General features: G+C 42.2%; 1 protein-coding gene across 6 annotated transcripts in view; it reads right to left on the bottom strand.

The window, feature by feature from the left end:
• DUSP10 (dual specificity phosphatase 10) overlaps nucleotides 1-17935 on the bottom strand; it is a 182529-nt gene that overhangs the window by 131837 nt on the left and 32757 nt on the right. For 3 of the 6 annotated variants that reach the window (XM_064414112.1, XM_064414113.1, XM_064414117.1), the window contains exons 1-3: nucleotides 9873-10034; nucleotides 7078-7211; nucleotides 5787-5850 (exon numbers count right to left, since the gene is read on the bottom strand). The gene's annotated coding sequence lies outside the window, so the exon portion shown is untranslated. Of the gene's footprint in view, nucleotides 1-5786; nucleotides 5914-7077; nucleotides 7212-9872; nucleotides 10035-17935 lie in introns of those variants that run through there. The other 3 variants (XM_064414114.1, XM_064414116.1, XM_064414115.1) reach the window with 2 other exon arrangements.

Genomic DNA, 17935 nt, shown 5'->3' with positions numbered 1-17935 from the left:
GCAACCAATTGACCAATGGAGAGTGCTGGAAAGTTCCTGCTTCTTCAGGAACAGATCAGAAGATGAGTCATTAATACATATGTTCAATCTGATTCAGATGTTCAAACAGTTTTATAGTCCAGGAATTGTTTGGGAGAGGCATTTTCCATAGTTGCCAATGAGAAGGCTAAAGAAAAGATGAGGGTATATTAGATCAGTGTCCTGCTCCATCACAGACTACCTCTAGGCATATTGCTTTTTACTGACCTCCTCATAGTATTACAGATGCCTGACTAGCCTATCTGGTTTTGGTGGGAACTTGGTGCTCTGAATCTTCATGGATCTGGAGTTTAGTCATCTTAGCCACCTTTTAGTGAAATTGTGAAAAATGCTTTCCTCCTCCATATAGAAATTAATGTGAGAAAAGCTGAGGAGCACAGAGCTCCTCTGTAGCTATGATATTTTCTGAAAAATCCTTTACCAGGATTTTTCTCCTGAGGAGCCTAGGAAAGAGATGTAAACAATAACTATCTGCTGCTGTGGAATGCAACAGGTGCATCTTCCACTGGTCCATGTGGATTGTTTTCACTTGATGACCAATCACAGCCACCTGTGTTGAGGCTGTAAGCAGTCACAAGATTTTGTTATTAATTCTATTCTATTCCTGTTCTCTCAAGCCTTCTGATGATTTTTTGTCTGTTCTTTTAGTATAGTTTTAATGTAGTATTTTAATATAATATATATCATAAGATAATAAATCAGCCTTCTGAGAAAATGGAGTCAAGCCTTGCATCTCCACAATGGGGAGTCTTCAACACTCCTCCCCACTTAAGGCCACAGCAGTGAACTGTCTTCTTTTGCACAGCCTGCAGCAATTTAACGCCCGTGATAAAATCCCAACAAAAGCCCACACTGTGCTCTCTAAATGGCAAGTCACTGCAGAGAAACAACACTTGAAATCCTTTCCATCACCGCCTCACAAATATAAGCTAGTTTTGTGCAGGATCTTAAAGGAAAAACCTAATCGTTTCCACTGCAATTATCACCAGAAGCCTTCAGATGGTCAGTGTAGGATACAAGAGCAAATCTTCTGCCTAGCAGCAGTAACACTTGGCCAGATTCTGCAGAGATTACAGCAATCCAGTCCTCGCAGGGCACCTTGCACTTACTTCCTGCCCCTGCCCTTTCCAGAGGTACACATGACTACCACACCTATCATGCTTTTTAACATCTTCACCTCTTTGCAAGGGAGCCAGAGTGGCTTATATCTCATTTAAAGAAGCCTCCTCAACCTGCTTCCCAGAGACTAGTGATTCCCAACATGGACAGAGAGCAGAAAGCAACTATGAAATGTTAATTTCTGTGTAAAGACTGAAAACAATTTGCAAAATCTGAATTATTTTTTAAAATTATCGCTGATTCAAAAGAAAGACATCTTTTCATCATCTTTCAGAGACTTTAAAACCAGGAAGGATCACAGATCATGTCTGACTCCTAGTAAAACACAGGTCAATGATTTCATCCAGTGAAGCCTGTGTTCTGCCCATGCATGCAAAATAAGCTTCCCAATTAGCACTGGTTAGAGCCTTCCAGTGCAGTATCAGGAAATGCTATTTCATTGGAAGTGAAATGTGTCGGCTCCAATTACCATTTCATTTTGAAAAAAGAATCAGTCTACAGATTTCCAGAACAAGCCAAATGTAAATTTTCCCTTTTCCCTTTTGTGATAGTTTTTTGTGTAATATATTGGAGAAATATAGAAGCATGAAAACCAAAATGTTTTTATGAATATTCAGCTTTCACATGAAAATTAAATAAGTATGTTTACTCTTCTCTTCAGAAAAAATAGAAAACCTCATTCTCACAATGGCATCAACAAATCAAATACAAGATCATATACAGACAGTAACGGGATTAGCAGATATATGGCATTCACACTCCCTACTATGCAGTAACACCATGTTTACACCCACATGAGTGAAGGCAGTAAGGACAAAAGCCAGTTATGAGTCCCTCAAAATCTCTTTGAAAGAAGCCCTTTGGCTAAACCACGTGTGTGATGTTCAGCCAGAAAAATATTTTCTTCCCTGTATTCCTGTTGATGGGAAAGAAATGTCATTCTCGAGACATAAAAAAGATTGCTTAATCATTGAAAGTTTAATGAATTTTCACACCCTATGTCACAAAGCCTTGCTTACAGACATCAAATGATCTAATTATTGAAAACTTCTTTAATATAAGTTGCTTTGAGGCTTTCCTAGAGTGTTCAGAGTTTCCTTCTAAAGAAATTCCAAATTGTAACACAGCTGACTAAATGAACTTGCATGTGCTACCCCAGCTGTTGGCTGTCTGGGACAATCATAAGGAAGCTTCACAGCGCAGTGCATTTTCAGGCATAATACCTAACAAAGATTTTCTCCTTTGTCCATTTTCTTGTTTTCCAACTTGCAGTTTATATCACTACAATTTTCTGCACAGAAGCTTCAAAGAATTTTAAATGAAAGAGGGATTTTCAGGGGGGAAATCACTATGTTTCTGTGGTCTTCGTACCCTTCAAATAAAAAATGTAAATAACCAAAAATCAAAACAAACCCAAACAAGCTTAGACATTGGGACCAGACAGGAAGGGTGGGTGGAAGTGTGCAATGTTGAACTGGGTTCCAATTTTGAAACCAGAACTGTGCATTAGGTGTCAATTTTAACACTTTGCTGTGTATCAATTCAAAGTTCTCATCTTGTCACTTTTAGCCCTAGTGAGCCTGTTCCTGCTGGAATTCCACAAAGCTTTCCTTCCTGAATAGTAACTTTCTAGGAAACTGAGCTCAAGCATAAGGAGGCTCTCCAACAGTGACACCACTATGGAGCAAGTGTTGCTGACGGTCCTAACGACAAAGCACATGGAACACTGAAGGGACTTGAGCATGGTTGAGTGCTCAAGTCAGTTTGGGTATGAGCCCAAATTTCCATCACTACAGTATTCTTCAATATTTATATATTTCAGGTGTTTGGTACCATATCAGGAGACAGATCTGAACAACCAGCAATGTATTCCTCAGATGGGTGAAGCAACTGGTAGGGCATACAGGGTCCTGGTGGAACAGACCACATCAAGACTGATCCCCAATCCTACATAAACCAAAGCTGAACCAGCTCTGTGGGCACCTATCTATGGTGCAGGCACTGCCTGGAGGATATTGTCTACCACCCTATGGAGATATCAGTCGACTGGATGCCTTTTCGACCCCCTGAAAGTCTCAGCATGGAAGAGGTAACTTTACAAACATAAATAAAAGCCCAAAGCTTCTTTGTCTGAAAAAGTAATTATCGTCTGACTTCAGAACTTCTGCTGTTACTCATTACTAGAGTATCTGAGAACATTCCAGTTTAAATCAGAGGGAACAGAAAAATCTCTGGCGGTGGTACTTTTTGAACCTTTCTACTTAAAAGCTGAACAAACATGTACCTTGCATCCATAAAGATTTTTTACTTCATCTGAGAGCAGGAAATTGTGCTTTGTTAATGTTTGCAAGGACATTAAGGTCACACAGGTCAAAACTTGTGCTTGTATTAAGCTGAAGTAGCAATGATACAAATTAATTTGACAGTACAGGGAATGAGCCACAGAGGGCCTACAAATGCATAATGCACCGCTTTTAAATGTTGCCACATTTGCAGCTGCCAGACATGCATTAAGTTCACCTTGAGGTTGCAAGGAAGTAGGGCAGAAAGTCCTTACAAATGGTTATGAGAGAAATAGGAAAGGCCAAACAATGAACTATGTCAGAAAAGAAGCATTGCCACATCTGAACTCAGCAGTAACCATTGAAAACCACCCTGGGCTACCAGCAGCCATTAACCTAGAAAAGCACCTGGTATGGAGCCCCCTGCATTTTGTTTGGGAATCCCTCTATATTTAAGATACCTACATCCTAATTTCCAATCCAACTACAAAGAGACCTCTAAGCATCCTTGATACAGACAGCTTAGAAATTTAGCAGATCATACCCTACTGCACCAAACACAGCTGTTATCAGCACCAAATACAGCTCTTCTCAACACCAAGAGTCAAACCACTTGTCTACCCTCATAAAGCTTGTCCACCTAAGGGGAGTGACAACAGAAGGACAACTGTGGCAGTGGTAAGCATCAAACTGAAGACAGCAAGCGCTTACTACGAGGAGACATAAGCACAATTTTCGGTGATCCCTCAGGCATTTTTCAGAGGAATGCTTTACTGTGAGGGTCCTTGAAAACTCAAGAGTGGAATGGGACAATTTTTTCTCCTGCTTGAGCTTCCCTGTGACTTGCTTAGATGCAGAAACATCTCCAGGAAAACCTGTTGCAGGCATTGCAAAATGGGTCATTTTGTTAAACTAAATGTTTTCTGATTTCACGGCCTCTTAGCACCATGGCAAATGCAGTGAGAGATAGGAAATTCCTCAGACTTGTGGGAATGACAACTCCAAAGTTAACTCAGGGATTTTTCTAAAAAATACAGAGCTTTGTCCTGCTCTCAGTTACATCTGTGTAACCCATTTGACATTTCTTCTACATTCACCTCTAACACAGTAAGGCAACTAATGAGCTCATTAAGTGCTAGACTCTGACTGGGCACTGAAATATAAGTAAATAAATTGAATATTAGACAGTCTATTACACCAGATGAGATCCTGAGACAAGATCTGCATTGAACACAGCCTTTGAGAAGAGAAAGGAAATTTTCTCAGGTTCAAGGGTGGAAAATCCTTTGTATATTCTCTTGTGCTAGGTTTTGTAGGCTGATTTTCTACCAGGCAGACACACTGCCAGGATAGTGCATGTACTCCAGAGACACTGCATTCATGTAAAGGCAAATGGGTGAATTAGGTAAAATAATTTTCAGCCTTTTCACATAATAAACATGGGTTTTTCTGCAAGTGTCAGGCTCATTAATATGCTCAGGAACCTGAGAGTAAAAAATACAGATTATATATATATATATATATATATATATATACACACACACACACACACATGTTTGTGAGTTACTTAAGGCATGACACAAGGACTTGTTGAAATCAATGCAAAGATCCAAGCCAGTCCTCAATGAGGCCCAACAGAGACATTAAAATGAAAATACAATAAAGTGTACATATTCTACTTAAATCAGCCCCACCTGGCTGAGATTGAGATGCTGTGGGTGATCAGGTGAGGAAGCTAATTTCATCCCCACATCTGACTTACAGATTAAATATTTCTGAGAATTGACTCGAGCCTTTTTACATGGAATCACTGAACAACTTCCTTTTAACAGCTGTACTACTACGCTTACACACCACTAACGTGGGTAGTGAAGCAATAATCTGACACGCCAACTCTCCTGGAGTCACTTAGAAACAGAATAAGAGCGTTGGCTCAGCCTTGTTGGAATAAATACATATTAACTTTTTTGGTGAGTATTACTGTCATCAGTGATTAATTGGAATAATGAGCCATGACAGTGAGCTAACAGAGGTTCCTAAAGATGAAAGGTATATCATACCACAGAGAGAAAACCACTAGCCCTTACAAAAGACATTCACTATCTCTAGGGAAAATATAAGTAGTACAATTAGAGGCATACAGTAGACATTTTCCCCTCACAGAACATAGTTTTGATGTATGAAAAAGTGGCATTTCACCCAGAGATTATGAAACGTTCAGTTCTGACACAGTGGAGATCATTTTCAGCAGCCTTCATCTGGTATTGCATTTAATATGACATAGGGACTTAAGGGCACTTAAACAGTATCTGTGGGGTACATGAACAAAAATTTAGCCATACTCACATGTTCACACAGATGCATGTAGAAGAATGACCCCTCTTTTGCAGTCACTTGGCTCTGCTTCCTCCTGTCCAAACGGAAAAAAGCAGGAGCATATGCCTGCTGCACAAGTTTCTCTCTGGGCTCTGTTCTTCATTTGTGATGTTATATTCATACCCAATTGTTACAACCAAAAGAATAAATAAAACATTTAAAATATGCATGAACCATCTTGTTTCCCAGCAGCATGTGTTGTTCAAATACACTCAGAAACGCAGACATCAAACTCATGGCTTTCCTTTACAGCTGGATTGCATAATTCCTCTAAGGCCCAACCATAAAATTGCCTCCCTTCCTTGAACCCCGCTGAAATCCTATGGATTTCACAAGGGAATCATGTCTTTTGTGGAAGAAAATATTTCCTTCTGCTGCTTCTACATTTGCAGCTCCCATATCTGAGTGTTTGAGGAGGAAAGATAAATAAGATCATGCAATTTATTTTCCTTAGCTAGACAGAAAGTGTGGTCTGAATGAAAGACTAAGGCTCCAGATGCTCTTCAAAATCATCAGTCACAGCTTGCAATGGACATTCAGCTCTTTTTAAAAAGGAACTCTTTCCACAGAGTCCTTTAGCTGAGGGCCAAACTTTGAAAGTTTAACCTTAAATGTGAGCATCTTCTCAAAATTTCCCCTTTGCCTTTACAGTGGGTTTAACAGTCTCCATCCCCCTCACCTGCCCTCTTTGCTGACTTCTACTGCTGGGTGTAACTTAGATTTTCAGCAACACCCTGGTGCTGGCCAGAGAGAACACACAGTCTGCTGACACTCCTCAGGGAAGGTTTGCAAAGACAGAAGTGTCCCATGAATGTTGATAATAGCTATACATCAACCCACACCTTTCTGTTTCTTGAAGCACTATCTGCATCCATCAATTAAAATTACTGAGTTTTGTGCCAGCAGTCCAAGCCTGGGAGGAAGACCCTGAGAGCTTCCAAAGATAAAGAAATCTTGAACACTGAGTTCTACCTACGTTCTCTTTATCTAATTGTATCAAGAAAGGTTTCATAAAGAGAGCCTGACTCACTTCTCACACTTGTTAATTAAACTTTGTTTCAGCAGTAATTCAGTGTTAATACTCCTCCCTTACAATGCTATGTAAGGCCTTTTTAAGTGAAGGCCTTTATAAGAAAACTTCCTGAGAAAAGAGAATACCATCCAGGACTGGACTGAGTTAGATTCTAACACATAAAGAATCTCCAAAACCAAAAATGGTTTCTTCCCAGATTAGCCCACAGCCTAGCAAATTAACACATACCTGGTCCTGAGAAACCCTGGTCAGATGTTCCATTTGGACTCCTGAGGACATAGACCGCAGCCTTTGTCTTCTCCACCTCCAGCAGCTGCCAGCTCCACTGTTTGATGGGTTTGTTATGGATGGCTTCATGCTTGCTGTATGAGGAATAGAACACAAAAATTCTCAAGTTAAGCCCAGAGTGAAATGAGAATTGTAATGCAAAATATCGGTACAAGAGGGAGAACCATTTCCTGTAAGGTCCAGGACTATTTTGAGCAGCCAGGTGTTGAGGAGACAGAAAGGACACAGTGACTGTGCCATTGAAAAGTTGCTTATTTGATACCCCCAGCCAGGTGGCTTCAATGGCCTGTGCTCACACAAAAATTGCCTCTTCCTCCCACCTTTTCAGCAGCCCAGTCCTACCTAAGCTGCCCTGGCAGGACACTTGCAAAAGAAAGGGATTTGCTCAGGTTTAGAGCCAGCCTGACCTGGAAAAGCTCATGAGATTGTGTGTCTGGTTATTTCAGAGATGCCTGCTTTTTGCTCTGCTGTGTGAGAAGCACAGATGCACATTCAGGCAATCCCAGTGAGCACTTTTATACCAGTATCGTTTGCCCCTGACTCAGGCTGAGCACAGCATCAGAGTAACAGATGTGATGTCAGGCACACTGCTGCCATAATTAATCAGCTGCAATTATTGTTCAGATACATTCACATCTCATTTGGCAAGCAGCACCAAGAGCATGAAAGGGCTCCCTTAGCACACAGTCAACATGATTTTATTGTATGGATGAGATAAAGCATAATAAAGCAAGGGAGTATTTGCAAGGAAGAGCCTGAGACTTGGACAGAACTACAGTTTTGTTCCCAGCTTTACTACAGACCTCATCTGTGACTTGAAGTGAATCACTTCATTTTTATCATGTACAATGGGGATTCTACCTCCTCTTTGTTACTCCTATCAGTTTAGGGAAGAGTCTCTGACAGCGTGCAGGCACCTAACAGCCAGCTCACAGCACCTTAAACCAGTTAAGGGCTTTGAGATGTCTCTGTAATGTAATGTAAGAAAATCTGCTTTGATAGATTAATTATATTGTTCTGTCTCATAAATACATTTGCTTGCATAACATTAATCAAGATGAGGTTTTTTCTTAGATATTTTATACAAAAAGTATCATGTGAGCATCCTGGGAACTAGAAAGATCAGCTGGGTAGGCACCCACATTTGTTAGCCAAATAGTGTGAGACTGAACACATCCTTCTTAAGGACCTCTCTTTTAGTCACTCACCTCCTGTCGTGAGCCATGGAGATCAAATGTTGGGGCAGTGTGGAGAAACCTGTGGCAACTGAGCCTCTCTTCAGGGAACAGTAGATATCTCTCAAATGTTTTTCTAGTGTTAAACCCAAGGAGGCCCTACAGTCTCAGCTGAATCAGAGGGGTGGTCCCCCACAAAGGCTCTTTACCAGCATGTTCTACTAAAATGCAAACTTCTGAACTTCTGAGCTGCTGATTTTAACAACAGCAAAATCTTAAAGTCTGTCCTTAACTATCAGGACAACCTTATCTCCATGATTTTTGGGTCTTTGAAAGAGACGAACTGACTTGCATTTACTGTGTGCTGTTCCAGCACTGCTGAATGTGTGAGTTCTGGCTCAGGTGAACATTTTTATTTGAGCCATGCACAGGGGTTCTCTATGAAATAAAACCCTGTAACTCCAAATAACTCTCTGTTAACTTCAAAGCCCTGGCAAGAGCTTTGGAGCTCACAAGACACACTAAGAGCTGGCAGCTGGGACTATCAGGCTGACAAAGAAGCCTCCTGGCCACACTTACCATATAAACAAGAAAGGTCAGGTCATTCTCCTATGGCATATGGCACTGATACTGCTTCCCCACGGGGTGACTGTTGGGTTACATAGACTGGCATGACCCAACCCCTGTGTAGGAGAGTGAGGAGGGCTATACTCAGCTATACTCACCACACTCCTCTTTTGTACACCCCGCAAAGCAAAGCCTGATTGATGGTGTGGCTTTCTAGAGACAGTGCACAGAAAATACCTCTGGCCATGCCCTTTCCTGAAAAGGTGAACATAGCCCTTCACCCTCCTGAGAGAGAAATCAACACCTTGGGGCCCTGGCTCAGCTAAACCAGCAGCTGGCAGAAGCCCCAGCAGACGAGAAAAATGACTGTGAGCTGCTCCTCCAAGGCTGATGTCTCACAGGGCCATTTCATGACAGAATGAGGACAACCAAAACGACTCTACCTCATCATCTGCCATTTCCTGCCTTCTCCACTGATGTTCTACCCCATCCTGTGCTCCTCCTCTCTGCAAGGAGGTGGCACCCCTCTGAATTACAGCTTCTGAAGACAGGAATCATGTCTGATCTAGGCTTAGCAACGTTAACCCTCTGCTAATGCAGTTCACTGGGAGAGTTCAGGTAAGAGTGGGATCCATAGGGAATGAGTCACATAGAGGTGAGGTGAGCCAGCAGACCTGTAACACCACCAGGCCTCCAGATCATCAGAGAGAAAAAATGTGAAGTACATATTGCAACATATGCTTCTTGCAGACGTGGAGTGACTGATAAACTATCCTCAAACATTGTTGTTCAAGTAACACTTGAATCATCCTCTGATTTAGTGATCAATGAGCGACAGAAAGAACAACAGTTAGCTAAGACAGCAGAAAATGTTAAAGCACTGAGCCAAGTGTGGCATTCCCAGCTTAGCCTTTAATGAGCTAGATCAGAAAATTACTGAAAAAGCCACTGTTTGGAATAAGTCCCCTACAAAGCTATAATAGTGGAGCTTACCTCAGAAAATGTTCATCAGCTGCTTTGCAGTCAATAGCAATTCTTGAAGTGGGACAGCATTTATAGCTCTGTCCAGTTTCTCCTAATCTTCACGTGTTTCTCTGACACTTTTCTATTTTCTTGCTCTTGATTGAAGAGCACTGAGAATCTCCCTCAAAATATCTGTCAGGATCAGATTACATATACTCCAAAAGCAGGACAAATATTAAGAAAATTAGAAGAAAAAACTTAGTTAAATATTGCTTAAGTGTTTCATTTAGGGCTTTGATTGACAAACTCTTTCTTCAGTGAATTAAAAGTGAAATAAAAAGAAATTCCTGTCCCATGGAGAAATCCACACAACTGTTGGCTCAGAGTAGTGGCTTCACATTTGACTGACAGGAAAAAAAGTTTTTCAGTAAATGACTAAACAGATATGTATGTCCATGACAGGAATTACTCATTTCTGTAATTGCACAAAATGATCATACAGTTTTTTTTATTTTACAAAAGTAGTCTTAGTTAAATTCTTTCACCACAGACCAGCAAGTAAGCAAGGATTTTAATTATAAAAAGCCCAACATAAGCATCCATCCTGTACCAACCAAACCCAGCAAAAGTTTAAACAACCCTTCTGAGGGATTTAGGTATTTCTCTCTTGAGCAAAATAAAAACTCCTGATCTTTGGAAACACTGAATAGAGCCACTCCCATTTACATCTTAAGATGTTACAAGGACTAAAAATAACTTGTGTGATTAAAAGGGCTGCAAGGCCATGTTTTGTACATTTGGCCAAAGTAGCACCAGAAGTCAGTGGCAAAGCAGGAATGTAAGCACCTGTCCAGCACTCTAATCCCCTGGCAACCTTCCCTCCCCTCCCTGATGAAATCAGGGCAAAGTCTAGAAGATACATGAGGGAGTGGTGTTGTCCAGGTTAGCCTAGATGTGCCACCAGCCACTGTTGACATGTGGCCCATGGTGATGGTGGAGGACAGCACGCTCACATCTGGAGTCCTTCCCCAAGAGGCACCTGCAGAGGGCATGAGGTACCCAGCAAGGCCTTCACCCAGGCAGTCCAAGGAAATAACAAACTCCATTTTACAATGAAAGATTTTTATTTGCCTGGCACTATAGTGAACTGATGGAGAAGCTTATCTCTTCTCACAACACCAGCCGGATGAAAAGAAACAGAGTGCCTGCAAAAAGGTGCCACCCTTTCAGAAAAGCCATAGTGCTACATTTACTTTGGACAGGGACAGTGAAGAAGAAATCAGGAGCATCTGAGGCTTTAAAAACCACACAGGTTGACAAGACTTAGCAAGGAAGGTGGTTCTGAGGTGAAGTCCCATGCCAAGGCTCAGGAAAGGGTGGTCTCCCAGCTGCACCAGCAGCCTCACAGCTGGGTAGTCACTCATTCTCTCTGAGGGAGAGGACTGGAAGGGGAACTCATTTTCCCTCTCTCACTTTCCCCCCACACATCCACCAGAGGTGAGGTGAGGATAAGCTGATGAACACACACAGGGTGCTTCAATCCTGCAGGGATAAGCACCAGAAAAGTCCTGCAGACACAAGAGAAGCAGGATGCCAGCTTCAGCTGCCAGACCTGAGCACGCATCCAGATCCCAGCAAGAGCTCCCCATGGCTTTTAAAGGACCTGCTCTCTTAGGGCGGATTTGTTTATTCCCAACCCAATATGCTATCTTTACATCACAAAGTTTATTTCTGAGCATGTCAAAAGACTTTTGAAAAGGTCAGACATATGAGGGCACACACCCGTGGTGGTGCACAGGGAGGCATGGACACAGCTGCATTCCTGGAAATCATGATTCAAAGGGTTTTCACAGCAAAGTCTGACACAGCAGCTGGGTTGGCAGACACACATAGGCAAGCCACCAGCCCCTCCCTTTTGTTATCACTCCCATTTCATTTCTGTGCTTTGCACGGGAATCTGAGGGTTGCTTCTAAGTACAGATTTTGCTGGCTTTGTTTGAAAGCATGCCACAGCTCTCAGACATAATACCAGCAGGGTGCTAGCTGAACTAGCAATATTTATCAATGTATTTAATAAAGGAAATACTTAAGTGGTTTTGAGAAGTTGAAGTCTTTTCTCCCTTTCTTTTTCTTGCAGCAGATAACTTAGTTGTCACAAGCAAGATATTATTAAAAGACTAGAGCCAGGATCTGTTTACAGGCAACAATGCTTTGGATAGGCAGCACATGTTTAAATGAGACTTGAAAAACATGATTATTCAGTTTTGTCTCTCATTTTTTTAAATTTTTAAATAAATAAAGGGGAAATTCCTTTGGTTCCTCTCATCCCTCAGCCTGCAGCTCACAGGTTATCCATTGACTGCAACTCCCCAGCAAAGCCAGCTGATGGGTGGGGGTTGCTTTCTGCTCGCACCGGGAGCACTGACAGTGCCTAACGCACACCTTTAAACAAGGGACTGCAAGTAGGGCTGTTTAAAATAGCAAGTCAGTGAAAAGAGCCTTTAAAACAATAAAAAAATTGGTACCTTTTTCCACATGGCAAACATACCCCAGGGAGGCCACAGGTCCCACTGGGCATCTGGAGGTGAGCCACAGCCCCATGCCCGCTCCTCACCTCACAAGCGCCTGCATGGCAGGGGACATCTCTTTTCCAGAGCTGGGTCCTCACCTTCCCAGTCTGACTGAGAAACACAGTGACAGAGGGATTCCCAGTGCCACCATTTCCCCCATTAATGCACAGTTCTGCCACACTTTGTCTGGGGGAGCAGGAGTGGGACAAGCTGAAGAGGAGCATTGGTATAGCTCTGCTTGGGCCTTTAGGCACAGAAGGACAACCTTGGCCCCCACCCCAGAAAACCAGGGCAAAATTAACATCCCAGGTCTTCCCTACCAGACCTCTACTTGGCAGCAGTGTCCCACCAGGAGGGCAGAGCTGGAATCGACAGGAAAACCTCTCACTGGAAGATGTGACAGATAAGAGAGTGCTGAAATGCAGGCATTCAGCTTGTCAAGGCTACAGCACTGATGAAATGTCTGCAAAGGGGCTGGTGAGAGGAGCTGCCTTTGCACTGGGGCACTGGTGCGTTATGCAGAGCTCCCAAATGCTTCCTGGCAAGGGATAACTAAGAGTGTCCATGCTTGCTGCCCAGAGAGTGTGGGACACCCCCTGGGCCTGCCACTGAGTTCCCCCATGAGCTGCTCTGCCTCAAGTAACCGCTCTCAGCATTGCTTATTCATCTCCAGGTATTTTGATGAATGCTTAACATTAGATCCAGCAAATGTTCAAGGAAATAAATCTCAATTACCCAAAGGCAACAAATTATAAACATAAACATTTGTGTCATCAACCTTGGAATTTCTTTTTTCCATGTGATAAAAAATTGACCCCATCAATAGAAAGGAGCAATGTCGAAACACTAGAAAGTTAGGACATTTTTTTCACAACAATATTCTGATTTTCTCTGTAGGAAATTATTCAAATAATTGATAAATCACAGACTAACCACCAAACCATGTGGAAAATTTTAAAGATATACCCACAAAAACATTCATGGCTATTCAGAAAAATATAATTCACAATTTCAAACCATTTACGAGCTGTACATAGAGTGATTAACTTGGCAGGCGAGCAGGGTCTGGATGACACACAGCTCTGTGTGGGCAGGAAAATATTCCACAGCTCTTCATCTTGAGGTTGATGTTGGTGCATTGACTGATATTTTTTCTACTTGCCACCTTGCACTCATGAGGGCAGGCTGTGCCGGCCCACCTGGCTGCCCCTGCCATCCCAGCCACACCACAAGCAATGCATGCTGCCCGGGGAAAAGCACATGCTGGGACACAAGATGCTTCACAAATGCCAAGCACTTGGCCTGATGCTCACTGAGTTTGTGCTCTGTATGAGGATGGAGAAGGGGTCCATGGATATATGGCGAGACACGTGATAACAACAGCAAGATTATAAACTGGTCCCAAATCAGGCAGTCACATTACATGCCCCTAAATCATTCCTTTAAGTTGCAACACTTAGTTAGGAAATCTCAAGGAAGATGTCATGTCTTGGCATGATGAATTTCCACTTGAAATCAAAGTTGACAAAAACATTAAAAATACCTACATGCTTTTCTTTACACACAAATAAAATTACTCTTGGCTTCAATGCGCCTATTCACCTGTCATAAAATCTTTTGGGAGGTCGCAGATTTTTTTTTTTTTTTGCTGAATGTTATTTAACCATCATTATGTTCCACTTCCCAAATGACTACCTCTAAAAAATTATTTCTGTATAATTCTATCCCTCTAGAGTATAGGCATTTGATAAATACATACTGTCTTTCTATGGTCAATGACAGCTCACCCCTTTTAAAGTAATCCCTATTCTCCAGCCCTCTGTTTCTACATATAGAATGTTTAAAGAATGAGACTCGATGTTTGCAATAATTTCAGACTTATCTTTGGAAAACAAGAAATTGACTCTAGTATAATACCCAAAAGGAATAGATCTGCTCTTCCAAAATCCACATTCACCCTGGCTGCTGTTGTACTAAGAAATTAATGTCCAAATCACATGGCAGCTATCATAAAAACTGGAATTTAACCTTGAGTTCACTCTCAATTTTTCTTTTAAAATATCCTCTAGAATTAATACCAGAAGTGTTTTTGCACCAAAAAGAAACAGAAGTAACCATGAGGTAAATTGTTCTTCTCCACAACTAGAAAATCTGTAAAATACAGTGTTCTAAGAGCTGAGGGAGTGGGAGGAAGGCTGAATATATAGCTATAGAGATCTAGCTATAGAATACAGCTATTTGTATCTGTTTTGGTATAAATCCCTCTCTACTACTGCTCAACCACATGACTATGCAGACATCATTTCACTTTTTGTGCCTCTCTCTCTGACCAAACAAAGCTAGCTTGCAACCAAATTGATATTGTATGGGATTAATTCAGCAGCATATCTGAGACTGTTTAAAAGACTATAAATGCAGAGAGCCCCTGCCCAAAAGAGCCTTTACATCCATGCCTCTGGAGACAATGGGGAGGTGGGAAAAACAGAAGGGGCATGGGACAGATGGATGAAACCACAATAAAATTACAAAGCTGCAGCAAATGTTACAGCACATCACTAAAATTAAATGATGAACTGATCTTAGCCTCAGAAGGTGTAATTAAGCTCCACCCAGTTTAATGGATACAGTTGTTTCCATAGCAAAAAAATTATTTTCAATAAAAACTTAAAACCCCAAACCCAATAAAGCCAGGCAAAGATGGGAGACACACAAAATATGGGATGGGACTATAAAAGTTTTATCACTGCATGTCTGGCATAACCTGCACAATTTTCCTGTGCTTCTGCCACTCCTATTTGTTATGCTCATGGCTGTAGAATTTTGCAGCCTACTGACACCTTGGCAAATCCTCTATTGATTTGTCTCTTGAAAACACACCCAGGGGAAATGTGAAAGTGCTAAATCAAAGAGGTACTGCCTCTCCCCTCACAAGATAGAGCCACATGGAAGAGTGACCTTAAGCTAAGTAGGATTGTGGGATGTGCCTCCTTTTTCAGGTCACTTTGTCCTGGTTCAGGACTTGTCTGCACTTCTTGGTCTTGGCCCAACAGAACAGTCACCAGCAGGGAGCTCATCCACTTGGTGGGTGATGCTAAGATGCTGTCACTTGTGAAGTTTGCTGCAAGCATTGGAGAACCAGAGCCAGGAAGGTCCAAGACACCTGTTTCTGTGCTTGCAGCAGTACAAACAGAAGATTCGCCACAGGGTATTGGCAATTCAGCCTGCTGAGCATCATCAGCATTCACATCACAACGACCTCTTGGAAGGAGGGGACTGCAGTACCATATCAAGTGTGCCCTACACATCAGGTAAGGTGTGCAAAACCTCCACAAGGTGTGCAAAAGCCAATCACTCCAGCAGTGCTTTGCCGCAGCAAGAATTGGTTTGCTCGCTTTTAAACATGAGAGCTTCAGGAAATTTTGAGTTTAGATTTGTCAGATTGCTCTGAAAGCTGCCTTCAAGACACATGTTCACAACACTTGGGATAAATCCACTGACTCTTGGGTTTATCAAAGGAAAGACTCAGAATTTAATCCCCAGATTTTTTGCAAAGCACAGCTCTCAGAATAGCCAGAGTAACAGGGCTTGCACAACTACAGCCCAATCCATGCCACCCTTATCCTCAGCAGTCCCACGGGGTTTGTCTTCAAGCCATAATGATGCCCTAAGTTCATTTAAAACTCATTTAGATCCAGCATTCTCATTTCAGAACATGTTAGAGCTGGAGCCAGGATGGTACTGAAGACTCATTGCCCATAGCAAAGGCAATGATGGAATTTGAGTATTCAGTGCTTGGTAGGATCAACTCTCAGTGAATTGGTGATGCAGGCAAGAAAAATTATAAACTCTACATGAGCAAAGTGCTCAGACCTAGAATCAGTCTGGAGAAGTGGAACGTAACTAGTTAGGCTAAAGTATTCCTTCTTACACTTTTGGCTTCTGTAACTATTTCTCACAAACACGATCTCTTAGAATACCCCCAAAAAGCAATTTGTCCACAGCCTTGCTATTTTAGATGTTAAAAACACTTACAAGATGGGCATGAGCCTTTGCCTCATAGTCTGCTCAGCAGCCAGTGCTGCTTCTGGATGCAGTCAGCTCACAAATGTGCTGCAAGGCCTTAGGGTCCTCCCAAGATCTCCCAGAGTCATCTCCTGTAAAAGCTGATTCCTTACTTCTGAGCTCGTGGAGACAAGCACTCCACCTGACCTAAATTTGGACTCCAAATGCAATTAGATTCAAATAAGTAATGGATAATTTGGAAAAACTGGGAAAAAAAAAAAAACTCATGAAAACTGAAGAAGAAAAAAGAAACAAACCTGAAAACTCAGTCAGATTTTCCTTTCTGTTTAAAATATTTGGTTTGATGAGACTTTGGTTTGTGTTCTGATTATGGAAGACCATTGTTTATTTATCAACTTGAGGACGGTGTGTAGCAATGTTCATTTTATAAAAATGACCCTGGTCTCTGCTGATACTGTTCTGTGATCCTGCACATGGGAAATGACAGTTGTATGTCCCACTTAGACAGAAAAACCACTATGGACTTCAGGAAGGAAATGTAATTTTTTTAATGATGTGATTTAATAGACAAATGTTGCTTGAGAACCTCATAAAAAATTAGAAATGGCAGCAAGTCAAAGAAGCCATCTGCAAAATAAATATAACAGGTCAGATCCTTCAAATGCCATAAAATCGATGCAACTTCTCTAATTTCAGAAGACCAACCCTGCATTTGCATGAGCCCCAGGGCAGAGCCCTGCCTGCCTCTCATGTGATCCATACAAACTTTGTGCTGATTTCCCTGTGACTGCAAAATACCAAGCCAGGTGGAATCTGGGCCTTCTGTATCTGCCTAGAAGGGAGAGTAGTTCTTGTAAACCTGCCTAGTGAGCAACAGCTGCTGGATTATCATCATCCAACCATCCGCCAGAGATAAATCTGCTACTCTCTGAAGCATGGGACAAACTTGCCCTGCTTTTTGGGAGGACAAAAGGAGTTTCCCTTTCACCAGACAAGGCTGTTACCCAACACAATCTGCATGCTGTTTGTCCCCTTGTGAGGACTAGACGCCATTGGGTGCCCGTGAGGGGCTTCTCTTCATCTCAGGAGCACTGGGGACTATGCTGGAGCTGCGATGAAGAGACCTGGGAGGCCTGAGAGCAGGCTTTGCCAGAAAGGCTGGGACAGGGAAACTGCTGGGACAGGAGAACTGCTGAATCCCTTGGTCTTTCCAGTGTCCCTCATCACAGTATCACTAGTCAGCAACAGTGTAACTACCAGGGTAGCTGCAGAAATGCCCTCATACCCTTCACTTCTAACTCCAGACAAGGCTGGGCCTGCCTGTTTTTATCCCAGCAATCCCAGGAGATATTTCTATATACTGCTACATTTCTGCTCAATGTCCTGTACCCTTTTCCAACTCTTTCTAGTACTGTTTTATTCACCAAATTGAGTCGGGATTCTCCTCAATTCAGCCAGGATGACCTGCCACACCAACTCATCTTCTTACACATAAAGCAA

This window comes from Passer domesticus, chromosome 3 (genome assembly GCF_036417665.1).
Source record: "Passer domesticus isolate bPasDom1 chromosome 3, bPasDom1.hap1, whole genome shotgun sequence".
Taxonomy (NCBI): Eukaryota; Metazoa; Chordata; class Aves; order Passeriformes; family Passeridae; genus Passer; species Passer domesticus.
This window is presented reverse-complemented; position numbering and strand designations above follow the sequence as displayed.